We start from the raw sequence: 26929 nt of genomic DNA, 5'->3' as shown, positions 1-26929 counted from the left end.
ACAGTGTGTAACCTGGGGAGGATGGGCCCAGTGAGATCAGACAGTGTGTAACCCGGGGGCCCAATGAGATCGGACCGTGTGTAACCCAGGGGCCCAGTGATTTCAGACAGTGTGTAACCCAGGGGCCAAGTGAGATCACACAGTGTGTAACCCAGGGGCCCAGTGATTTCAGACAGTGTGTAACCCAGGGGCCAAGTGAGATCAGGCAGTGTGTAACCCGGGGAGGATGGGTCAGTGAGATCAGACAGTGTGTAACCCGGGGAGGATGGGCCGAGTGAGATCAGACAGTGTGTAATACAAGGGGGAGGGCCCAGTGAGATCAGACAGTGTGTAACCTGGGGGCCGAGTGAGATCAGACAGTGTGTAACCGGGGGCCTAATGAGTTCAGACCGTGTGTAACGAGGGGAGGATGGGCCCAGTGAGGTCAGACAGTGTGTCACCCGGGTGCCCAGTGAGATCAGACAGTGTGTAACCCGGGGGCCCAGTGAGATCAGACAGTGTTTAACCCGGGGACCCAGTGAGATCGGACAGTGTGTCACCCGGGGGCCAGTGAGATCAGCCAGTGTGTAACCCGGGGCCCAGTGAGATCAGACAGTGTGTAACCCGGGGGCCCAGTGAAAGCAGACAGTGTATAACTGGGGGGGGGCCCTTGAAAGCAGACAGTCTGTAACTCGGGGGCCCAGTGAGCTCACAAAGTGTGTAACCTGGGGGCCAGGTGAGATCAGACCGTGTGTAACCCGGAGGCCCAGTGACTTCAGACAGTGTGTAACCCAGGGGCCCAGTGAGATCAGACAGTGTGTAATCCGGGGAGGATTGGCCCAGTGATTTCAGACAGTGTGTAACCCAGGGGCCAAGTGAGATCAGGCAGTGTGTAACCCAGGGGCCAAGTGAGATCAGGCAGTGTGTAACCCAGGGGCCCAGTGATTTCAGACAGTGTGTAACCCAGGGGCCAAGTGAGATCAGGCAGTGTGTAACCCGGGGAGGAAATATCCAGTGAGATCAGACAGTGTGTAATCCGGGTGCCCAGTAAGATCAGACAGTGTGTAACCCGGGGGTGGGCCCAGTGAGATCAGACAGTGTGTAACCCGGGGAGGATGGGTCAGTGAGATCAGACAGTGTGTAACCCGGGGAGGATGGGTCAGTGAGATCAGACAGTGTGTAACCCGGGGAGGATGGGCCGAGTGAGATCAGACAGTGTGTAATACGAGGGGGAGGGCCCAGTGAGATCAGACAGTGTGTAACCTGGGGGCCGAGTGAGATCAGACAGTGTGTAACCGGGGGCCTAATGAGTTCAGACCGTGTGTAACGAGGGGAGGATGGGCCCAGTGAGGTCAGACAGTGTGTCACCCGGGTGCCCAGTGAGATCAGACAGTGTGTAACCCGGGGGCCCAGTGAGATCAGACAGTGTTTAACTCGGGGACCCAGTGAGATCGGACAGTGTGTCACCCGGGGGCCAGTGAGATCAGCCAGTGTGTAACCCGGGGCCCAGTGAGATCAGACAGTGTGTAACCCGGGGGCCCAGTGAAAGCAGACAGTGTATAACTGGGGGGGGGGGGGCCCTTGAAAGCAGACAGTCTGTAACTCGGGGGCCCAGTGAGCTCACAAAGTGTGTAACCTGGGGGCCAGGTGAGATCAGACCGTGTGTAACCCGGAGGCCCAGTGACTTCAGACAGTGTGTAACCCAGGGGCCCAGTGAGATCAGACAGTGTGTAATCCGGGGAGGATTGGCACAGTGAGATCAGACAGTGTGTAATACGAGGGGGAGGGCCCAGTGAGATCAGACAGTGTGTAACCTGGGGGCCGAGTGAGATCAGACAGTGTGTAACCGGGGGCCTAATGAGTTCAGACCGTGTGTAACGAGGGGAGGATGGGCCCAGTGAGGTCAGACAGTGTGTCACCCGGGTGCCCAGTGAGATCAGACAGTGTGTAACCCGGGGGCCCAGTGAGATCAGACAGTGTTTAACCCGGGGACCCAGTGAGATCGGACAGTGTGTCACCCGGGGGCCAGTGAGATCAGCCAGTGTGTAACCCGGGGCCCAGTGAGATCAGACAGTGTGTAATCCGGGGAGGATTGGCCCAGTGAGATCAGACAGTGTGTAATACAAGGGGGAGGGCCCAGTGACATCAGACAGTGTGTAACCCGGAGGCCTAGTGAGATCAGACAGTGTGTAACCTGGGGAGGAAATACCCAGTGAGATCAGACAGTGTGGAACTCAGGGGCCCAGTGAGATCAGACAGTGTGTAACCCGAGGGCCCAGTGAGATCAGACAGTGTGTAACACGGGTGCCCAGTGAGATCAGACAGTGTGTCACCCGAGTGCCCAGTAAGATCAGACAGTGTGTAACCTGGGGGCCCAGTGAGATCACACAGTTTGTAACGCAGGGTGGATGGGCCCAGTAAGATCAGACAGTGTGTAACCCGAGGGCCCAGTGAGATCAGACAGTGTGTAACACGGGTGCCCAGTGTGATCAGACAGTGTGTAACCTGAGTGCCCAGTAAGATCAGATAATGTGTAACCTGGGGGCCCAGTGAGATCACATAGTTTGTAACGCAGGGTGGATGGGCCAGTGAGTTCGGACAGTGTGTAACCCGGAGAGGATTGGCCCAGGGAGATCAGACAGTGTGTGACCCGGAGGCCCAGTGAGATCAGACAGTGTGTAACCCGGTGCCCAGTGAGCCCAGACAGTGTGTTATCGGGGGCCCAGTGAGATCAGACCGTGTGTAACCCGGGGGCCCAGTGAGATCAGAGAATGTGTAACCCGGTGGCCCAGTGAGATCAGAGAGTGTGTAACCCGGGGGCCCAGTGAGATCAGACAGTGTGTAACCCGGGAATGATTGGCCCAGTGAGATCAGACAGTGTGTAACCCCGGGGGCCCATTGAGACCAGACTGTGTAACCCGGGGGCCCAGTGAGATCAGACAGTGTGAAACCCGGAGGCCCAGTGAGACCAGACAGTGTGAAACCCGGGGGCCCAGTGAGATCGGACCGTGTGTAACCCGGGGGCCCAGTGAGTTCAGACAGTGTGTAACCCGGGGGCCCAGTGAAATCAGACAGTGTTTTACCTGGGGAGGATGGGCCCAGTGAGATCAGACAGTGTGTAACCCCGGGAGCCCATTGAGATCAGACAGTGTGTAACCCGGGGGCCCAGTGAGATGAGACTGTATGTAACCTGGGGAGGATGTGCCCAGTGAGATCAGACACTGTGTAATACGAGGGGGAGGGCCCAGTGAGATCAGACAGTGTGCAACCCGGGCGCCCAGTGAGATCAGACAGTGTGTAACCCGGGGAGGATGGGCCGAGTGAGATGAGACAGTGTGTAACCCGGGGCTCAGTGAGATCAGACAGTGTATAACCGGGGCCCAGTGAGATCAGACAGTCTGTGACCCGGGCGCCCAGTGAGATCAGGCAGTGTGTAACCCGGGGGCCCAGTGAAAGCAGACAGTGTATAACTTGGGGGGGGGCCAGTGAAAGCAGACAGTCTGTAACTCGGGGGCCCAGTGAGATCAGAAAGTGTGTAACCCGGTAGCCCAGTGAGATCAGACAGTGTGTAATACGAGGGGAAGGCCCAGTGAGATCAGAAAGTGTGTAACCCGGGGAGGAAATACCCAGTGAGATCAAACAGTGTGTAACCCAGGGGCCCAGTGAGATCAGACAGTGTTTAACCTGAGGGCCCAGTGACATCAGACAGTGTGTAACCCGGGTGCCCAGCAAGATCAGACAGTGTGTAACCTGGGGAGGATGGGTCAGTGAGATCAGACAGTTTGTAATATGAGGGTTAGAACCCAGTGAGATCAGACAGTGTGTAACCCGGAGGTGGGCCCAGTGAGATCAGACAGTGTGTAACCCGGGGAGGATGGGTCAGTGAGATCAGACAGTTTGTAATATGAGGGTTAGAACCCAGTGAGATCGGACAGTGTATAACCCGGGGGCCCAGTGAGATCGGACAGTGTGTAACCCGGGGAACCAGAGAGATCAGACAGTGTTTAACCTGGGAATGATTGACCCAGTGAGATCAGACTAAGTGTCACCCGGAGGCCCAGTGAGACCAGACAGTGTGTAACCCGGGGAACCAGAGAGATCAGACAGTGTGTAACCTGGGGAGGATGGGCCCAGTGAGATCAGACAGTGTGTAACCCGGGGGCCCAATGAGATCGGACCGTGTGTAACCCAGGGGCCCAGTGATTTTAGACAGTGTGTATCCCAGGGGCCAAGTGAGATCACACAGTGTGTAACCCGGGGAGGAAATACGCAGTGAGATCAGACAGTGTGTAACCCGAGGGCACAGTGAGATCAGACAGTGTATAATCCGGGTGCCCAGTAAGATCAGACAGTGTGTAACCTGGGGGCCTAGTGAGATCAGACAGTGTGTAACCCGGGGGTGGGCCCAGTGAGATCAGACCGTGTGTAACCGGGGGAGGATGGGCCGAGTGAGATCAGACAGTGTGTAATACGAGGGGGAGGGCCCAGTATGATCAGACAGTGTGTAACCTGGGGGCCCAGTGAGATCAGACAGTGTGTAACCGGGGGTGGGGAAATGTATTTTTATCTAAGCTGATACCATACGGTATTTGTGTGCCTTTTGATTAAAATGGAGTCCTGGCCCTTCCAGAACTTTCTGCATTTTAGCAGCCAGCTTGTATAAACAGCCAAACCTGCTGTTAGATGGCTGATGGTTATCAGACAGTTAGGAGACAAGTCATGCTGAGACAAGTAACCCCCCCCATGGTGCTCTCCTATTGTCTACACTACAGGAGTTCCATGTCACCCCACCCTTATCTTCTAGCCATTATCTCTCTTTCCTTTACCTCATCCATTTGAAGCAAACAGGTAAACTGACCAGGAAATTGGATAATCCTGACACAATACAAGACAGGTGATAGCCCATTACCTATGACTCATGGAGTAATGGCCGTTTGGCTTTCTGATAACCCTGACAAAAGGAAATATCTTGACACCATTAACTCTTTATCTGTATTCACTGACTGTGAGACAGAGCAATACACAGGGAGAGGCCAGAACTTGGGTTTTACTGTATAAATATCTTGTGAAGCTGTACCATTGTGGAGGTGTTCATTTAGCCCTTGACTGAGTGAAACCTACCCCTTGCGAGCAAGTAAATTAAAAGAGAAACTTCCATCGGAGCTGTAAGTGTCGGAGTCATTCTTTTCTGAGGTCGAGATTTCGACAGTTATTGGAGGTTCCACCGAGATGCATACTCTCTGTCCTGTGAGTAAAACGGATACAGGCATAGTGCCTCTCCAGTGAAAGGCTTCAGTGGCCAAACAAGGTGAGCCTTTGCTCACAAGAGGTTTCTTCACTGTTGAATCGCAGATGTAATCTGTTGTCCACAGCGGAGGTACTGCATCTACAAGACTCGGCATTTAAAAGTTGAAGGTATTTTTTTTATAACCATTTCTTTCTCAGCTCGCCAGCAGAAGAGAACAGGTTCTGTAAAAAATCTCGAGACAGCCCGGGGAAGGTTTCAGTAGGTAAGGGAGCGCTAGTCGATCGAAAAGGGTTCCAGGTTCTTATGTGATAAGATTTTTATTGTTTTTAATTCGGAAGGGGTTCTTATGTGATAAGACTATTAAAAAAAAAGCGCTAATCGATCGAAGGTTCTTATGTGATAAGATTTTTATTGTTTTTAATTCGGAAGGGATTCTTATGTGATAAGACTATTAAAAAAAAGAGCGCAATCGATCAAAGAGTTTGGGTACGGAACCTTAAGTTTTATCAGCTGTTATTAGGATAAGTTAAGGACTCGGTCTGTAGTGGCGTACAACGCAGACTGAGAATTTGTTTAGAGGTTATGATTTGTGTACTCACGGGAATATTGTTTGTTGTCCTTGTATTACTGTTGTGTGCAATACCTTTGTGAGTCATTGCCATTAGAGAAACGGGAAGAGTCACTAGGAAAAATTGTGATTCGGGAAAAAAAAAACACAAGGATTGATTAAGAAAAGAAACAGTAACTGATTGATCAACTACGGTTGGTTCGTGCCAACATATCTCACACACCCAGACTGAGCCCGAATTAAGAGCCTTTTCAGGCCACGTAACGGCCAGGAGAAGTGGGCGTAGAGAACTCGGTTGGCCGAAAGGATTGTGAGATCAGAAACTGTGGAAAATCTTAAATCATCCAGAATAGGTGCCGGAGCAAGTTAAAACACCACAAAAGGCACACCAGCCTATGTCATGCTCCAGAATTGTGGTCAGTCTTCAATTGACCAAAGAAACAAAAACCAGTAAAGTGGACTAAGGGTGAAAACAGGCCATTTCCACCCGATGGTTCATTTAATTTAGAGAGAACAACGTGTCTAGAGGAATATCTTATAAACAGAGATCCAGGTAAAAAAAAAAAAGGAAAGTAATAGAAAAGGCCTGGGTTCCGATTCTTCAAGCCCATGTAAAATTAACAGAGGAAGTAAATCAAATGAAAAAAAAAAGAGAACCTGATAGTGACTTATGGAAAAAAAATGAAGCTAGTAAAAGAAAAAGCTTTATTGAATGGAGAGAGACTTGTGAATGTCTTGTCTTTGAATGAGAGTGCGTGAATGTCTTGTCTTTGAATGAGAGTGCTTCTGTCTTTTTTCCTTGTGTCTGGAAACCTGTTTGGAAAAGTTGTGGAGCTGCCTGTTTGTTTTAGCTCCACCCACTTTTTCAAACAAAGTGAAGTTTTTTAACCCTTCATAGTGTTGTCCTGTATGTGGGAAGTTTAAGACATTTTAAGTTAGAAGCGCAGGTGTGGATTTATTCGGATGAGAGGTTACGGAGCTAGGAAATGCACAAAGGATAGGTTTGTTGAGACATGGTCCCGGTGGTTAAAAGTTGTAATGCCTTTTTTTTTAAAAAAGCCTTTGTGGGTCTCTCGAGGTGCAGGCTGGGGGAGTACACTCTCATTGTCCTTGGTGTAAAATTTTGGTACAAAAGCTTCTAACTCAGTAGGAGGATTTTTTTTGGATAAAGAGTGGCAGTACAATAATTGAATTGGGATTTTGAGATATTTCAGGTGATCTCCTTGATCAACATTTTGAGTGTATTGGAAAAATCTTGGGTTTGGAGGCCTTTTAATAAGATTAGAAAACAAGTACTTTACATTCTGTGATCTGTGAATCACCATAAGCATAAATGAGAAGTCCGTGTAACACACAGATTTGTCCAGTTCAGAAGCCCACACAAATATTCTCACAATGCTTAAAGGATGTGGAATGAAGTATTCCGGAATGCTTTCCAGAATCTTAAGCAGTCCCTCACTTCAGCACCAGCCTTGGGATTACCAGATTACACTAAGCTATTCAACTTATTTGTGCATCACAAGTCGGGTTTTGCACAATCTGTTTTGACTCAGTTACATGGGGACAGGCAGCGACCGGAAGCATATTTCAGTAGACCCAGTGGGACGCAGACTACCAGGATGTCTTCCTTCGTTGGCAGCAGCTTATTATGCTATGCAACAGGCTCAGACAATTTTGTATATCCCACACTCTGTCGAGATTTTACTTACTAAATGTGCCACCCAACACCTAACCTCCGCAAGAACCACTAAATACGAGGTCGAACTGTTATCAAATCCGAACCTTGTCATCAAAAGATGTACTACCTTAAATCCAGCCACTCTACTCCCCACGGAAGACGGCGAACCCCATTCATGTGAAATGGTAACCGAATTAGTGACTAAACCACGTATCAATCTAACAGATGTACCAATGTGTAACCCTGATCTAATGTACTATGTTGACGGATCAGCCCTACGAAATGATAGGGGCCAACCTAGAGCAGCTTATGCAATTGTAACTCAGTTTAATGTTGTCGAAACAGCCTCTCTTCCAGACTCCTTTTCAGCCCAACAAGCCGAATTGTTTGCGTTAACTCGAGCCTGTATTCTGGCTGAAGGACACAGTTAATATCTACACTGACTCCAGGTATGCTTTTGGGGTATCACATGACTATGGACAAATTTGGAAGATTCGCGGGTACCTGACTTCTTCAGGAACCCCTATCAAAAATGCAGAACAAGTGGAAAATCTCCTGCGAGCCATTCAATGCCCCTTAAAACTTGCCATTATCAAATGCCAGGCACATACAGGCCAGTCGAATGAGGTGGCACTTGGGAATGCCAGAGCTGATAATGCAGCTAAGTCAGCAGCTCTGTCAAAAGGGGGGATGCAGGTGTCATTGTTCCCACTAAGGAAAAATAATTGCTCAGACCCGCCACCCACTATTAATGACGTGCTGACCTTTCAGACACAGGCCAGTACGGAGGAGGTGGTGACCTGGACGAAGGATCAATGTTATAAAAATCCAGAAGGAATATGGGTTCACCATGACGGCCGCGTGGTGACCCCTAGATCCTTACTTCCATGGATTGCCCGATGTGTTCATACATTCACACATGCAGGCAAAGGGGGATTGGCAGATTATATTTTGGCAACTTGGTATGCACCAGGTATTTCGGCAATTGCAAAACAAATCTGTGAAAATTGTGTTACCTGTCAGACAATGAATCCGGGTAAGACGGAAAAAGTAGAATCTGCCTCCCACCCAAATCCAGTCGGGCCTTTTGTACATTTACAAATGGATTTTATTGAATTACCTATGTGTATGGGATTCAAGTATGTATTAGTTATTGTAGATGTGTTCTCTAGATGGATTGAAGCCTTTCCATGTAAAAAGGCCGATGCCACTACTGTTGCTAAATGTTTGTTAAAAGAAATTGTACCGCGCTTCGGAATCCCTGCTAAGCTTTCCAGTGATAACGGGTCACATTTCACGGGAACTGTCATAAGAGAAATGTGTAAAGCTTTACAGATTAATCAACGTTTTCATTGCAGTTATCATCCACAATCAGCTGGACTTGTTGAAAGATATAATTGAATGCTTAAAAATAAGCTGGCAAAACTATGCAATGACACTGGACTGAAATGGACAGAACTGCTGCCCTTAGCTTTGATGGTAATGCGATCTGCAACCAACAGAACAACAGGCCTGTCACCACATGAGATAGTTATGGGATGTCCCCAACGACTACCTTTTACAGCACCATTTACTGCAAAACAGATGGACATCCACAAAATGGAGGAAAATATGTTGAATTATTGTATTGCACTAACCAAATGTATTTCCAGCTTTCATTCACAGGTAAAGGAAGCCCAAGTCAAGCCAGCGGAAGGGAAGTGTCATAACCTGGAGCCAGGGGAATTCGTTTACATCAAGATTTTTAAAAGGAAAAGCAGTCTACAGCCAAGATTCGAAGGACCATACCAGGTCCTGCTGGCGACCAATACTGCAATCAAGGTAAAGGAAAGACCAACATGGATCCACGCATCCCATTGCAAACGGGCACCCGACCAGGAGGAAGGGACGAAGGAATCAGAGGAACAGAAAAAGGAAGACTGAATAAGGAACTGTATGGACTATGGGGACTGATGGTGCTGGGCTTGACAGGGTTTTACTTCGCATTATTGATTACACCAGGGGTACAGACCCACCACCGAAGGGAATTGCACGTAAACGTATTTATGGCACTGAGTCATAGGTATGCTCAAGAAAGAAACTTGTCGAGTTGTTGGATATGTTCCCATGTACCTGTCCACTCCAGGGGGGGTATTCCCCTGAGATCTGTCCCCTTTAACGAATCAGAAATGGTAGAATAGTTGACAGTGCAAAATAGGACAAACCTAACTAAGGGGCCAGAAACGAAGGAACAAACAGAATGGAGGTCGGCAGAGTATAAACTTACAGCCTTCCAGGGATGGTACCAGCCCAATTATGATAATAACCATCAGCCTCCCTTCCTAAGCATTACTCCCAGAATAAGAAATCCTGAGGGTATAATATGCCTAGTGAGTAATGAGACAAAAGGACCAGAAATGGGACGCAGCAAGTGTTCCCAAATGATTAAATGGCAAGCCACAACTAATCCCACTGAGAGAAAGATAGCAACCGTTGGCTGGACAACGGTCCATAACAAAGCCCCAGGTGAAGGGTGGGAAGGTGAGACCACTCGAGTAGGGACAGTGCGAAAGGACCAGGAGCTGACGTCCTATAATTGCACCTACTTTATTTGTGGCCATAAAGCCTACCCATGGTTACCAGCCAACTGGACAGGGTCCTGTTACTTAGGATATGTGGTACCCCTTATCAGATCAGTAAGGACTCTAAGGGAGGCCTATGGAAGCCACAGATTTAAACGGGATTTAATGTGGCTAAACGGAATATTCAAGGTAATGGTGCCACCCTATGGAATAGCATCGACCGAATGGCAGTTACGGGAACTGGCTAACTTAGTAGAATCAGTAGCCAACGCAACTTCCCAAGCCTTTGAAGGGATAAATGACGAAATGGTAGCTATTCGAACAGTGGCTCTCTAAAATCGTATGGCCTTAGATTATCTCCTAGCCAAGGAGGGAGGGACATGCGCATTAATAGGTGAAGAATGCTGTACACATATCCCAGATAAATCAGAAGATATCGGCAGTCTAGCTGAAAACATCAGGAAAAAGGTAATAGAGTATAAACAGACAGTTGGCCAGGACGGTATCACCTTGTGGGGTTGGGCATCAGGATGGTTGGGAGCCCTGGGGAAATCTGTGGTACAGGGTTTGATCATATTCCTGCTGATAGTCTTCGCCCTGTATCTATTATTTGTCGTCATTAAGTGTTGCTGTGCCAGGGTTGGAGAAACTATGTTACCTACCGAGACCACGGCTAGAGTTATGGTCGCAACAACTGCTGAAGGCTCTTGTGTAGAAATGGAAATGGAGAGACTGTACAAGATCAGAATGGATTGAGTTGTCCTTGTGAAGGACAAAATGGGGGAATGTGGAAATGTATTTTTATCTAAGCTGATACCATACGGTATTTGTGTGCCTTTTGATTAAAATGGAGTCCTGGCCCTTCCAGAACTTTCTGCATTTTAGCAGCCAGCTTGTATAAACAGCCAAACCTGCTGTTAGATGGCTGATGGTTATCAGACAGTTAGGAGACAAGTCATGCTGAGACAAGTAACCCCCCCCATGGTGCTCTCCTATTGTCTACACTACAGGAGTTCCATGTCACCCCACCCTTATCTTCTAGCCATTATCTCTCTTTCCTTTACCTCATCCATTTGAAGCAAACAGGTAAACTGACCAGGAAATTGGATAATCCTGACACAATACAAGACAGGTGATAGCCCATTACCTATGACTCATGGAGTAATGGCCGTTTGGCTTTCTGATAACCCTGACAAAAGGAAATATCTTGACACCATTAACTCTTTATCTGTATTCACTGACTGTGATACAGAGCAATACACAGGGAGAGGCCAGAACTTGGGTTTTACTGTATAAATATCTTGTGAAGCTGTACCATTGTGGAGGTGTTCATTTAGCCCTTGACTGAGTGAAACCTACCCCTTGCGAGCAAGTAAATTAAAAGAGAAACTTCCATCGGAGCTGTAAGTGTCGGAGTCATTCTTTTCTGAGGTCGAGATTTCGACAGGGGCCTAGTGAGTTCAGACATTGTGTAATGAGGGGAGGATGGGCCCAGTGAGATCAGACAGTGTGTAACCCGGGGGCGCAGTGAGATCAGACAGTGTTTAACCCGGGACCCAGTGAGATCGGACAGTGTGTCACCCGGGGGCCAGTGAGATCAGCCAGTGTGTAACCCAGGGGCCCAGTGAGATCAGACAGTGCGTAACCCGAGGGCCTGTCAGATTAGACAGTTTGTAACGCAGGGTAGATGGGCGCAGTGAGATCGGACATTGTGTAGCCCCGGGTCCGAGTGAGTTCAGACGCTGTGTAACCCAGGGCGCAGAGAGATCAGACAGTGTGTAAACTGGGGAGGATGGGCCCAGTGAGATCAGTCCGTGTGTAACCCGGGTGCCCAGTGAGATCGGACAGTGTGTAACACGGTGAGGAAATACCCAGTGAGATCAGACAGTGTGTAACCCAGGGGCCCAGTGAGATCAGACAGTGTGTATCACGGGTGCCCAGTGAGATCAGACAGTGTGTAACCCGGACGCCCAGTAAGATCAGACAGTGTGTAACGCGGGGGTGGGCCCAGTGAGATCAGACAGTGTGTAACCCGGGGAGGATGGGTCAGTGAGATCAGACAGTGTGTAACCCGGGGAGGATGGGCCTAGTGAGATCAGACAGTGTGTAATACGAGGGGGAGGGCCCAGTGAGATCAGACAGTGTGTAATTCGATGGGGAGGGCCCAGTGAGCTCAGACAGTGTTTAACCCGCGGAGGAATTACCCAGTGAGATCGGACAGTGTGTAAACCGAGGGCCCAGTCAGATCAGACAGTGTGTAACCCGGGGGCCCAGTGAGTTCAGACAGTGTGTAACCCGGGGGCCTAGTGAGATCAGGCAGTGTGTAACGAGGGGAGGATGGGCCCAGTGAGATCAGACAGTGTGTCACCCGGGTGCCCAGTGAGATCAGACAGTGTGTAACCCGGGGGCCCAGTGAGATCAGACAGTGTTTAACCCGGGGACCCAGTGAGATCGGACAGTGTGTCACCCGGGTGCCAGTGAGATCAACCAGTGTGTAACCCAGGGGCCCAGTGAGATCAGACAGTGTGTAACCGGAGGGCCCGTCAGATTAGACAGTTTGTAACGCAGGGTAGACCGAGGGCCCAGTCAGATCAGACAGTGTGTAACCCGGGGGCCCAGTGAGTTCAGACAGTGTGCAACCCGGGGCCCAGTGAGATCAGACAGTGTGTAACGAGGGGAGGATGGGCCCAGTGAGAGCAGACAGTGTGTAACCCGGGGGCCCAGTGAGATTAGACAGTGTGTAACCTGGGGGCCCAGTGAGATCAGACAGTGTGTAACCCGAGGGCCCAGTCAAATCAGACAGTGTGTAAACTGGGGAGGATGGGCCCAGTGAGATCAGACCGTGTGTAACCCGGGGGCCCAGTGAGATTGGACCGTGTGTAACCCGGGGGCCAAGTGAAATCAGACAGTGTTTTACCCGGGGAGGATGGGCCCAGTGAGCTCAGACAGTGTATAACCCCGGGGGCCCATTGAGATCAGACAGTGTGTAACCCGGGGGCCCAGTGAGATGAGACAGCGTGTCACCCGAGTGCCCAGTGAGATCAGACAATGTGTCACCCGGGGGCCTAGTGAGATCAGCCAGTGTGTGAACCGGGGGCCCAGTGAGATCAGACAGTGTGTAACCTGGGGAGGATGTGCCCAGTGAGATCAGACACTGTGTAATACGAGGGGGAGGGCCTAGTGAGATCAGACAGTGTGTAACCCGGAGACCCAGTAAGATCAGACAGTGTGTAACCCGGGGAGGATGGGCCTAGTGGGATCAGACAGTGTGTAACTCGGGGGCCGAGTGGGATCAGACAGTGTGTAACCCAGGGGGCGAGTGGGATCAGACAGTGTGTAACCCGGGTGCCCAGTGAGATCAGATAGTGTGTAACCCGGGGTGGATGTGCCCAGTGAGATCAGACAGTGTGTAACCCGGGGCCCAGTGAGATCAGACAGTGTGTAACCCGGGGCCCAGTGAGATCAGACAGTGTGTAACCTGGGGGCCCAGTGAAAGCTGACAGTGTATAACTGGGTGGGGCCCAGTGAAAGCAGACAGTCTGTAACTCAGGGGCCCAGTGAGCTCACAAAGTGTGTAACCTGGGGGCCAGGTGAGATCAGACCGTGTGTAACCCGGGGGCCCAGTGACTTCAGACAGTGTGTAACTCAGGGGCCCAGTGAGATCAGACAGTGTGTATTCCGGGGAGGATTGGCCCAGTGAGATCAGACAGTGTGTAATACAAGGGGGAGGGCCCAGTGAGATCAGACAGAGTGTAACCCGGGGGCCGAGTGAGATCAGACAGTGCGTAACCCGGGGAGGAAATACCCAGTGAGATCAGACAGTGTGTAAACCAGAGGCCCAGTGAGATCAGACAGTGTGTAACCCGAGGGCCCAGTGAGATCAGACAGTGTGTAACACGGGTGCCCAGTGAGATCAGACAGTGTGTAACCCAGGTGCCCAGTAAAATCAGACAGTGTGTAACCTGGGGGCCCAGTGAGATCACACAGTTTGTAACGCAGGGTGGATGGGCCCAGTGAGATCAGACAGTGTGTAACCCGGAGAGGATTGGCCCAGGGAGATCAGACAGTGTGTAAACTGGGGAGGATGGGTCCAGTGAGATCAGACCGTGTGTAACCCAGGTGCCCAGTGAGATTGGACAATGTGTAACCCGGGGGCCCAGAGAGATCAGACAGTGTGTAACCTGGGGCCCAGTGAGATCAGACAGTGTGTAACCTGGGGCCCAGTGAGATCAGACAGTGTGTAACCTGGGGCCCAGTGAGATCAGACAGTGTGTAACCCGGGGGCCAAGTGAGATCAGACAGTGTTTTACCCGGGGCCCAGTGAGATCAGACAGTGTGTAACCCGGGGCCCAGTGAGATCAGACAGTGTGTAACCCGGGGCCCAGTGAGATCAGACAGTGTGTAACCCGGAGGCCCAGTGAGATCAGACAGTGTGTAACCCGGGGGCCCAGAGAGATCAGACAGTGTGTAACCCGGGGCCCAGTGAGATCAGACAGTGTGTAACCCGGAGGCCCAGTGAGATCAGACAGTGTGTAACCCGGGGGCCCAGAGAGATCAGACAGTGTGTAATCTGGGGAGGATGGGCCCAGTGAGATCAGACAGTGTGTAACCCGGGGCCCAGTGAGATCAGACCGTGTGTAAACCGGGGGCCCAGTGAGATCAGACAGTGTGTAACCCGGGGGCCCAGTGAGTTCAGACAGTGTGTAACCCGGGGGCCAAGTGAGATCAGACAGTGTTTTACCCGGGGAGGATGGGCCCAGTGAGCTCAGACAGTGTATAACCCCGGGGGCCCATTGAGATCAGACAGTGCGTAACCCGGGGGCCCAGTGAGATGAGACAGCGTGTCACCTGGGGGCCCAGTGGGATCAGACAGTGTGTAACCCAGGTGCCCAGTGAGATCAGACAGTGTGTCACCCCGGGGCCTAGTGAGATCAGCCAGTGTGTAAACCGGGGGCCCAGTGAGATCAGACAGTGTGTAACCTGGGGAGGATGTGCCCAGTGAGATCAGACACTGTGTAATACGAGGGGGAGGGCCCAGTGAGATCAGACAGTGTGTAACCCGGAGACCCAGTAAGATCAGACAGTGTGTAACCCGGGGAGGATGGGCCTTATGGGATCAGACAGTGTGTAACCCGGAGACCCAGTAAGATCAGACAGTGTGTAACCCGGGGAGGATGGGCCTAGTGGGATCAGACAGTGTGTAACTTGGGGGCCGAGTGGGATCAGACAGTGTGTAACCCAGGGGGCGAGTGGGATCAGACAGTGTGTAACCCGGGCGCCCAGTGAGATCAGACAGTGTGTAACCCGGGGAAGATGTGCCCTGTGAGATCAGACAGTGTGTAACCCGGGGACCAGTGAGATCAGACAGTGTGTAACCCGGGGCCCAGTGAGATCAGACAGTGTGTAACCCGGGGGCCCAGTGACTTCAGACAGTGTGTAACCCAGGGGCCCAGTGAGATCAGACAGTGTGTAATCCGGGGAGGATTGGCCCAGTGAGATCAGACAGTGTGTAATATAAGGGGGAGGGCCCAGTAAGATCAGACAGTGTGTAACCCGGTAGCCCATTGAGATCAGGCGTTGTGTAACCCGGGGAGGATGGGCCCAGTGAGATCAGACAGTGTGTAACCCGGTGCGCAGTGAGTCCAGACAGTGTGTAACCCGGTGGCCCGGTGAGGTCAGACAGTGTGTAACCCAGGGGCCCAATTAGATCAGACAGTGTGTAACCCGGGGAGGATTGGCCCAGTGAGATCAGACAGTGTGTAATTCGAGGGGGAGGATCCAGTGAGATCAGACCGTGTGTAACCCGGGGGCCCAGTGAGATCAGACAGTGTGTAACCCGGGGGCCCAGTGAGATCAGACAGTGTGTAACCCGGGGGCCCAGTCAGATCAGACAGTGTTTAACCCAGGGAGGAAATACCCAGTGAGATCAGACAGTGTGTAACCCAGGGGCCCAGTCAGCTCAGATAGTGTGTAACCCGAGGGCCCAGTCAGATCAGACAGTGTGTAACACGGGTGCCCAGTGAGATCAGACAGTTTGTAACCTGGGGACCCAGTGAGATCACACAGTTTGTAATGCAGGGTGGATGGGCCCAGTGAGATCAGACAGTGTGTAACCTGGGGGCCCAGTGAGATCACATAGTTTGTAACGCAGAGTGGATGGCCCAGTGAGTTCGGACAGTGTGTAACCCGGAGAGTATTGGCCCAGGGAGATCAGACAGTGTGTGACCCGGAGGCCCAGTGAGATCAGACAGTGTGTAACCCGGTGCCCAGTGAGCCCAGACAGTGTGTAATCGGGGGCCCAGTGAGATCAGACTGTGTGTAACCCTGGGGCCCAGTAAGATCAGGCAGTGTGTAACCCGGGAGCCCATTGAGATCAGGCAGTGTGTAACCCGGGGATGCAGTAAGATCAGACTGTGTGTAACCCGGGGAGGATGGGCCCAGTGATCTGCGTTTCTGCCTTGAGACCTTCTTATCAATACCAAAATACACAATACGCCAGCTGTGGCTATGTCACTGCAATTGAATTAATATTTGTTGCTTGGTTGTGTGTGATGCTGGCAAGGGCACTTTTGCTGCCCATCTGTGGATGCTCTGAGAACGTGCTGGGTCTGCTCCTTGAACCGCTCCACTTCCTGTGATGAAAGTCTTCACAATAGTGTTATGGACGTAATCCTGGGATAATAACCAGTGATAGTGAAGGAACAGGCAAACACGTCCAAATGAGATTAGTGTGGAACTTGGCGATGACAGTGTTCCCAAGAGCTTCCTTCGCACTGGTAAAGTCACGGGAGAGGGAAATGCTGTTGAAGGAAGCTGTGCGCACAGACCTGGGAATATCTGCTAAATGGAGTGGTTTGCAACAGTGTGGCAACAGGAATGTGTTGAGAGTTGGGATTGAGAACTGAAGGGGAAGGTACTTTCAATCAAAGGGCAACAATAAATATTTCATCAGAGTAATTAATTGGATCTGAAGGAATAACTTAAGCAAAATGAGGGAAGAGCGGAAACCTGTTGCCTGAAATTCCTGTGCCATGTGGGAACTGCAGGCTGCGTCATGTGTCCTTTATAACCACGTGTGTCGGACGTGCCCTCCATTTGTTCAAACTCAGGTTTTTAGAGTAGGGAGGCTGAGAATTTCCTGGAGCCCACGTTCCAGGAGGTTTTCACCGCGCAGCTACAGAGGGTTGGGTAGAATAGAGTGTGTGGCCATCTGGCAGGGGAGGAAGAGGCAAGCACTGCAGGATTCTGCTTTCTGTGCTGAATACCAGTGAGGGTCACACCACCTTGGGGGAGTGCAGTCTGGAGCACATCCACGGCACTGTGGGGCAAATGATTTCACAGGGTGGCGGGGCGCACAGCAAAGTGTAGAAATGCAGTGGTCATAGGGGATTCAGGGGGATGGACAGGTGTTTCTGCAACTGCTGACCTGAGTCCCACAAGGTGTGTTGCCTCTCTGGTCACAGGGTGAAGGACATCACTGAAAGGGTGCAGCACATATTGAGGAGGGAAAGCAGAACAGCCAGAAGTCGTGGTTCCCACATGGACCGATGACACAGGAAGGAAAAGATTTGAGGTCCTGCAGTCAGTTTCAGGAGCTAGGGAAGAAGTTAAACAATTGATCCTCAAAGGTAAGAATCCCTGGATTACTCCCAGTGCCATGTGCAAGTAAGTATAAGAATAGTAGCATAAAACTTAGGAACAGGTTAGGCCATTTAGCCCCTCGAGCTTAATGCTAATTCAATGCTAATCTGTGACCTAACTCCCGATACCCGCCTTTGCACCATATCCCTTAATCCCTTTGGTTAATGGAATTTAATCAATCTCATATTTAAAATGAATGAATGGCTAAACATCAACTGGTGTTCGCCAAAGAGAATTCCAAACTTCTACCACCGTTTGGGTGTCGAGGTGTTTCATAACTTTGTTCCTGAGAGGTCTGACTTCAATATTTAGGCCATGTCCTCTAGTCCTAGTTTCCCCAACCAGAAGAAATAATTTCTCTCTATCTACCTATCAGTTCCCCTTAAAATCTTAAACTCAAATCACCCCTCAAATCTACTTTGTGTAATCTCTCCTCGTTAATTAACTTTGGAGTCTATATATCATGCTAGTAAACCAACTCTGTGCTCACTCAAAGGCCACTATATCCTTCCAAAGGTGTGGTGCCCAGAACTGAACAAAGTAGTCCAGGTTAATGCATGGCTGGAGAAATAGTACAGGAGGGAGGGCTTCGGATACCAGGGGCATTGGGACCAGTTCTGTGGCAGGAGGGACTGTACAAGATGGACAAGTTGCAGAGCCAGGACCAATGTCCTCTCTTGAAGATTAACTCGTACTGCGGGGGGTGGTTTAAACTAATTTGGTAGGTGTTTGGGCACCAGCATGAAACATAACTAAGGGGAAACAAGGTGCACAGAGAACTAGGAGAGGCAAAATGCATTAGTGTAAATAATATTTCAGAAATAGGTGGGATCATACAGGGGGAAAATCCGAAGCAGCCAAAATGGGTTTGGAGTGCATGTACGTAAATGGTGAATTAAGTTGATCAGCTGCAGGCGTAAGTCACTGGATGGGACAATTATATATAATTGCAATAACAGAGATCTGGCTAAATAGAACGAGAGAATTGGGAACACAACATTCCTGGCTACAATGTACTCAGGAAAGATCAAACAAAGTGGAGTGGGATGGTGGCAGCATTGATCATAGAAGCTATTCTAGCATGCGAGGGATGATGGAGTTGAGGGGAAAAAGACAGAATGTAATTAATTAGAATTAAGCAACACTAGAGTTCTATTGTGTTACTGTATAAGCCACAACATACTGGGCAGGAGATAGAGGAACAAATGTGCAGGTCAGTTACAGACAGATGCAAGAACTACAGTATAGTGAGAATGGGGAACTTCAATTATCCTAATATAGACTGGGACAGTAACAGTGTAAAGGACAGAGTGGGAGGAATTCCGGAAATGTGTACAAGAGAACTTTTTTTATCAGCGTTTCCAGCCGAACGAGGAAGTAAGCAGTGCTGGTTTCTCTCCGATCTCCCCTCATGACCTTTCTGAGCTCATCCTGTCCATGAGTATCACTTTGTGCTCCCTTGACCCTATTCGCACCAAACTGCTGACCACCCAACTTCCTTTTCTGACTTCCATGTTAGCTGACATTGTTAACGGTTCTCTCTCTCTCCTCAGGTTCTGTCCCCCTCTCTATAAAATCTGCCGTCATCACCCCTCTACTCAAAAAAACAACTCTCGACCCCTCTTGTCCTTGCAAACAACAGCCCCAATCTCCCTTTTCTCTCCAGAGTTCTTGAACGTGTTGTCGTCTCAAAATCGGTGCCCATCTTTCCCGAAATTCCATGTTTGAATCCCTCCAATCCGGTTCCATGCCTGCCACAGTATCGAAACGGCTCTCATCAAAGTCACAAATAACATCCTTTGTGACTGTGACAAAGGCGAACTATCCCTCTTCGTCATTCTTGATTTGTCTGCAGCCTTTGGCACAGTTGGCCACTCTATCCTTCTCCAACGCCTCTCCACCGTGGTCCAGCTGATTGGGACTACACTCGCCTGGTTCCATTCTTATCTATCTAAACGTAGCCAGAGAATCACCTGCACTGGCTTCACTTCCCTCCCCTGCATCGTTCCCTCTGGTGTCCCCGAAGGATCTATCCTTGGCCTCCTACTATTTCTCATCTACATGTTTCCCCTTGGCGACATCATCGGAAAACACCCAGCTCTATCTCACTACCACTTCTCTCGACCCCTCCTCAGTCTCTAACTTGTTAGACTGCAAATTTAAAAGCTCTCTGTCTAAATGCCCGTAGCATTCATAACAAAATAGATGAGTTGACGGCAGAAATATATACAAATGGGTATGATCTGATAGCCATTACAGAGACGTGGTTGCAAGATGATCGGGACTGGGAACTAATTATTCAGGGGTATTTGACAATTCGGAAGGAGAGACAGAAAGGAAAAGGAGGTGGTGTAGCAATGTTAATAAAGAATGGGATCAGTGCTTTAGTGAGAAACGATATTGGCTCAGAGGATCAAGAAGTTGAATCAGTTTAGGAATAATAAAGGGAAAAAGTCACTGGTGGGCATAGTCTATAGGCCCCCTAACAGTAGCTGCACTGTTGGATGGAGTATAAATCTAGAAATAATGGAGGCTTGTAATAAAGGAACGGCAATAATCATGGGCAATTTAACCTTCATATTGATTGGACAAAGCAAATTGGCCAGGGTAGCCTTGAGGAAGAGCTCATAGAGTGTATCCGGAATAGTTTCCTTGAACAGTATGTTGCAGCTCCAACCAGGGAGCAGGCTATCTTTGATCTGGAACTGTGTGTAATGAGACAGGATTAATAAACAATCTCTGAGTAAAGGATCCTCTAGGAATGAGTGACCATAACATGGTTGAATTTAAAATTCAGTTGAGGGTTAGAAAGTTGGTTCTCAAACCAGGATCCTAAGCTTAAATAAAAGAGACTACAAAGATATGAGGGCAGATTGGGCTAAAGTGGACCGGGAAAATAGACTAAAGAATGGGACGGTTGATTAGCAGTGGCAGACATTTAAGGAGATATTTCATAACTCGCAACAAAAATATATCCCAATGAGAAGGAAAGATTGTAAGAGAAGGGATAACCATCCATGGCTAACTAAGGAAATAAGGGATGGTATCAAATTGAAAACAAAGGCATACAATTTGGCCAAGACTAGTAGGAGGCCTGAGGATTGGGACATTTTCAAAAGCCAGCAGAGAACGACTAAAAACATGATTGAGAGGGAAGATAGATTATGAAAGTAAACTAGCACAAAATATAAAAAAGATAGTAAGAATTTCTACAGGTACGTAAAAAGGAAACGAGTGGCTAAAGTAAATGTTGGTCCCTAGAGGATGAGACTGGGGAATTAATAATGGGGAACAGGGAAATGACAGACGTTGAACAAATATTTTGTATCGGTCTTCACGGTAGAAGATAGTAAAAACATCCCAATAATGGATAATCAAGGGGCTATAGGTCGGGAGGAACTTAATACTATCACTAATGAAGTAGTACTCGGGTAAAAAAATGGGACTAAAGGTGGACAAGTCGCCTGGACCTGATGCCTTACATCCTAGGGTCTTAAGAGAAGTGGCTGCAGAGATTGTGGATGCATTGGTTATAATCTACCAATATTCCCTGGATTCTGGGGCGGTCCCAGCAGATTGTAAAACCACTATTTAAAACAGGAGGCAGCCAAAAAGCAGGAAACTATAGACCAGTTACCCTAACATCTGTCATTGGGAAAATGTTGGAGTCCATTATTAAGGAAGCAGTAGCGGGACATTTGGAAAAGCATGGTTCAATCAAGCAGAGTCAGCATGGTTTTATGAAAGGGAAAACATGTTTGAAAAATTTGCTGGAGTTCTTTGAGGATGTAATGAGCAGGCTGGATAAGGGTGGACCAGTTAATGTGGTGTATTTGGATTTCCAGAAGGCATTCGGTAAGGTGCCACATAAGAGGTGACTCCACAAGCTAAAAGCTCACGGGGTTGGGGGTAATATATTAGTATGGATAGAGGATTGGCTAACTAACAGAAAATAGAGAGTTGGGATAAACGGGTCATTTTCCAGTTGGCAAACAGTGACTAGTCGGGTGCCACAGGGATTGGTGCTGTTACAATTATTTACAACTATTTACAATCTATAATTAATGACTTGGATGAAGGGACCGAGTGTAATGTAGCCAAGTTTGTAGCTGATACAAAGATGGGTAGGAAAGCAAATTGTGAGGAAGACACAAAAAATCTGCAACGGGATATAGACAGGCGCAGTGAGTGGGCAAAAATTTGGCCGATGGAGTATAATGTGGGAAACTGTGAGGTTAGCCACTTTGGCAGAAATAATAGAAAAGCAAATTATAATTTAAATGGAGAAAAATTGCAAAGTGCTGCAGTACAGAGACCTGGGGATCCTTGTGCATTAAACACAAAAAGTTAGTATGAAAGTACAGCAAGCAATCAGGAAGGCAAATGAAATGTTGGCCTTTATTGCAAGGGGAACAGAGTAAATAAGCAGAGAAGTCCTGCTACAAATGTACAAGGTATTGGTGAGGCCACACCTAAGAGTACTGCAAACAGTTTTGGCCTCCGTATATAAGGAGGGATATACTTGCATTGGAGGCTGTTCAGAGAAGATTCACTAGGTTGAGTCTGGAGATGAAGGGGTTGACTTATGAAGAGTCATTTGGGCCGATGCTCATTGGATTTCAGAAGAATGAGAGGTGATCTTATTGAAAGTTTATAACATAATGAGGGGGCTCGACAAGGTGGATGCAGAGAGGATATTTCCATTGATAGGGGAAACTAAAACTGGGGGACACAGTCCCATTTGAAAATGAGATGAGGAAAAATTACTTCTCAAATGGTTATAAATCTATGGAATTCTCTGCCTCAGAGAGCTGTGGAGATTGGGTCATTGAATATATTTAATGTGGAGATTTGAGCAATAAGGGAATAAAGGGTTGTGGGGAGCGGGCAGGGAAGTGGAGCTGAATCCATGGTCAGATCAGCCATGATCTTATTGAATGGCAGAGCAGGCTCGACAGCCCAAATGAACAGAAGAACATAAGAACATAAGAATTAGGAACAGGAGTAGGCCATCTAGCCCCTCGAGCCTGCTCCGCCATTCAACAAGATCATGGCTGATCTGGCCGTGGACTCAGCTCCACTTACCCGCCCGCTCCCCATAACCCTTAATTCCTTTATTGGTTAAAAATCTATCTATCTGTGACTTGAAAACATTCAATGAGCTAGCCTCAACTGCTTCCTTGGGCAGAGAATTCCACAGATTCACAACCCTCTGGGAGAAGAAATTCCCTCTCAACTCGGTTTTAAATTGGCTCCCCCGTATTTTGAGGCTGTGCCCCCTAGTTCTAGTCTCCCCGACCAGTTGAAACAACCTCTCTGCCTCGATCTTGTGTATCCCTTTCATTATCTTAAATGTTTCTATAAGATCACCCCTCATCCTTCTGAACTCCAACCAGTAAAGACTCATTCTACTCAATCTATCATCATAAGGTAACCCCCTCATCTCCGGAATCAGCCTAGTGAATCGTCTCTGTACCCCTTCCAAAGCTAGTATATCCTTCCTTAAGTAAGGTGACCAAAACTGCACGCAGTACTCCAGGTGCGGCCTCACCAATACCCTATACAGTTGCAGCAGGACCTCCCTGCTTTTGTACTCCATCCCTCTCGCAATGAAGGCCAAGATTCCATTCGCCTTCCTGATTACCTGCTGCACCTGCAAACTAACTTTTTGGGATTCATGCACAAGGACCCCCAGGTCCCTCTGCACCGCAGCATGTTGTAATTTCTCCCAATTCAAATAATGTTCCCTTTTACTGTTTTTTTTTCCAAGGTGGATGACCTCACACTTTCCGACATTGAATTCCATCTGCCAAACCTTAGCCCATTCGCTTAACCTATCTGAATCTCTTTGCAGCCTCTCTCTGTCCTCTACACAACCCGCTTTCCCACTAATCTTTGTGCCATCTGCAAATTTTGTGACACTACACTCTGTCCCCTCTTTCGGGTCATCTATGTATATTGTAAACAGTTGTGGTCCCAGCACCGATCCCTGTGGCACACCACTAACCACCGATTTCCAACCCGAAAAGGACCCATTTATCCCGACTCTCTGCTTTCTGTTAGCCAGCCAATTCTCTATCCATGCTAATACATTTCCTCTGACTCTGCATACCTTTATCTTCTGCAGTAACCTTTTGTGTGGCATCATATCGAATGCCTTTTGGAAATCTAAATACACCACATCCATCGGAACACCTCTATCCACCGTGCTCGTTATATCCTCAAAGAATTCCAGTGAATTAGTTGAACATGATTTCCCCTTCAGGAGTCCATGTTACATCTGCTTGATTGCACTATTCCTATCTAGATGTCCCGCTATTTCTTCCTTAATGATAGCTTCAAGCATTTGCCCCACTACAGAAGTTAAACTAACCAGCCTATAGTTACCTGCCTTTATTCTGCCCCCTTTTTTAAACAGAGGCGTTAAATTCCTACTCCTGCTCCTATTTCTTATGTTCTTATGTTTGTCCGACATCCAGTTCTGGATAGAAACATACAAAATAGGTGCAGGAGTAGGCCATTCAGCCCTTCGAGCCTGCACCGCCATTCAATAACATTATGGCTGATCATTCACCTCAGTACCCCTTACCCGCCTTCTCTCCATACCACTTGATCTCTTTAGCCGAAAGGGCCATATCTAACTCCCACTTGAATATATCCAATGAACTGGCATCAACAACTCTCTGCGGCAGAGAATTCCACAGGTTAACGACTCTCTGAGTGAAGAAGTTTTTCCTTATCTCAGCCCTAAATGGCTTACCCCTTATCCTTAGACTGTGTCCCCTGGTTCTGGACTCCCCAACATCGGGAACATTCTTCCCGCATCTAACCTGTCCAGTCCCGTCAGAATCTTATATGTTTCTATGAGATCTGCTCTCATCCTTCTAAACTCCAGTGAGTAAAGGCCTAGTTGATCCAGTCTCTCCTCATATGACAGCCCAGCCATCCCTGGAATCAGTCTGGTGAACCTTCGCTGCACTCCCTCAATAGCAAGAACGTCCTTCCTCAGACTAGGAGACCAAAACTGAACACAATATTTCAGGTGAGGCCTCACTAAGGCCCTGTACAACTGCATTAAGACCTCCCTGCTCCTATACTCAAATCCCCTAGCTATGAAGGCCAACATACCATTTGCCTTCTGTACCACCTGCTGTACCTGCGTGCTCATTTTCAGTGACTGATGAACCATGACACCCAGGTCTCGTTGCACCTCCCCTTTTCCTAATCTACCGAGTCAGATAATATTCTGCCTTCGTGTTTTTGCCCCCAAAATGGATAACTTCACATTTATCCACATTATACTGCATCTGCCATGCATTTGCCCACTCATCTAACCTGTCAAAGTCACCCTGCAGTCTCTTAGCGTCCTCCTCACAGCTCACACCGCCACCCAGTTTAGTGTCATCCGCAAACTTGGAGATATTACACTCTATTCCTTCATCTAAATCGTTAATGTATATTGTAAAGAACTGGGGTTCCAGCACTGAGCCCTGCGGCACTGCCTGCCATTCTGAAAAAGACTCGTTTATCCCAACTCTCTGCTTCCTGTCTGCCAACCAGTTCTCTATCCACGCCAGTACATTACCCCCAATACCATGCGCTTTGATTTTTCACACCAATCTCTTGTGCGGGACCTTGTCAAAAGCCTTTCGAAAGTCCAAATACATCCACTGCTTCTCCCTTGTCCACTCTGCTAGTTGCATCCTCAAAAAATTCCAGAAGATTCGTCAAGCATGATTTCCCTTTCATAAATCCATGCTGACTTGGTCTGATCCAGTCACTGCTTTCCAAATGCGCTATCTCATCCTTAATGATTGATTCCAACATTTTCCCCACTACTGATGTCGGGCTAACCGATCTATAATTACCCGTTTTCTCTCTCCCTCCTTTTTTAAAAAGTGGTGTTACATTAGCTACCCTCCAGTCGATAGGAACTGATCCAGAGTCGATAGACTGTTGGAAAATGATCACCAATGCATCCACTATTTCTAGGGCCACTTCCTTAATTACTCTGGGATGCAGACCATCAGGCCCCACGGATTTATTGGCCTTCAATCGCATCAATTTCCCTAACACAATTTCTCGCCTAATAAGGATATTCTTCAGTTCCTCCTTCTCACTAGATCCACTGTCCCCTATTACATTCGGAAGGTTATTTGTATCTTCCTTCGTGAAGTCAGAACCGAAGTATTGATTCAATTGGTCTGCCATTTCTTTGTTCCCCATTATAAATTCATCTGAATTTGACTGCAAGGGACATACATTTGTCTTTACTAATCTTTTTCTCTTCACATATTTATAGAAGCTTTTGCAGTCAGTTTTTATGTTCCCTGCAAGCTTCCTCTCGTACTCTATTTCCCCCCTTTTAATTAAACCCTTAGTCCTCCTCTGTTGAATTCTAAATTTCTCCCAGTCCTCAGGTTTGTTGCTTTTTCTAGCCAATTTATATGCCTGTTCCTTGGCTTTAACACTATTCTTAATTTCCCTTGTTAGCCATGGTTGAGCCACCTTTCCAGTTTTATTTTTACTCCAGACAGGGATGTACAATTGCTAAAGTTCATCCATGTGAACTTTAAATGCTTATCCACCGTTAACCCTTTAAGTATCCTTTGCCAGTCTATTCTAGCCAATTCATGCCTCATTCCGTCGAAGTTACCTTTCCTTAAGTTCAGGACCCTAGTTTCCGAATTAACTTTGTCACTCTCCATCTTAATTAGGAATTCTACCATGTTATGGTCATTCTTCCCCAAGGGGCTTCGCACAACAAGATTGCTAATTAGTCCCTTCTCATTACACATCACCCAGTCTCGGATGGCCAGCTCCCTGGTTGGTTCCTTGACATATTAGTCTAGAAAACCATCCCTAATACACTCCAGGAAATCCTCCTCCACCGCATTGCTACCAGTTAGGTTAGCCCAATCAATATGTAGATTAAAGTCGGCCATGATTACTGCTGTACCTTATTGCACACATCCTTTATTTCTTGTTTGATGCTGTCCCCACCGTCACCACTACTATTTGGTGCTCTGTAACAACTCCCACTAGCGTTTTCTGCCCTTTGAAATTCCGCAGCTCCACCCATACCGATTCCACATCATCCAGGCTCATGTCCTTCCTTACAATTGCATTGATTTCCTCTTTAACCAGCAACGTCACCCCGCCTCCTTTTCCCTTCTGTCTATCCTTCCTAAATGCTGAATACCATTGGATGTTGTGTTCCCAGCCTTGGTCACCCTGGAGCCATGTCTCCGTGA

The 26929-nt window shown here is 48.3% G+C and overlaps 1 long non-coding RNA gene across 1 annotated transcript in view; it reads left to right on the top strand.

Moving 5' to 3' along the window:
* The window catches only part of LOC139229905 (uncharacterized), a 247167-nt gene extending 237941 nt beyond the window's left edge, over nucleotides 1–9226 (top strand). Inside the window, exon 5 of the long non-coding RNA XR_011587852.1 lies at nucleotides 9126–9226. This is a non-coding gene — a long non-coding RNA (uncharacterized lncRNA). The remainder of the gene's footprint in view (nucleotides 1–9125) is intronic.
* Nucleotides 9227–26929: the final 17703 nt, after the last annotated feature.

Source organism: Pristiophorus japonicus, chromosome 19 (genome assembly GCF_044704955.1).
Source record: "Pristiophorus japonicus isolate sPriJap1 chromosome 19, sPriJap1.hap1, whole genome shotgun sequence".
Classification (NCBI taxonomy): Eukaryota; Metazoa; Chordata; class Chondrichthyes; family Pristiophoridae; genus Pristiophorus; species Pristiophorus japonicus.
Note: the sequence above shows the minus strand (reverse complement) of the source record. Positions and strands in the feature narration are given on the sequence as shown.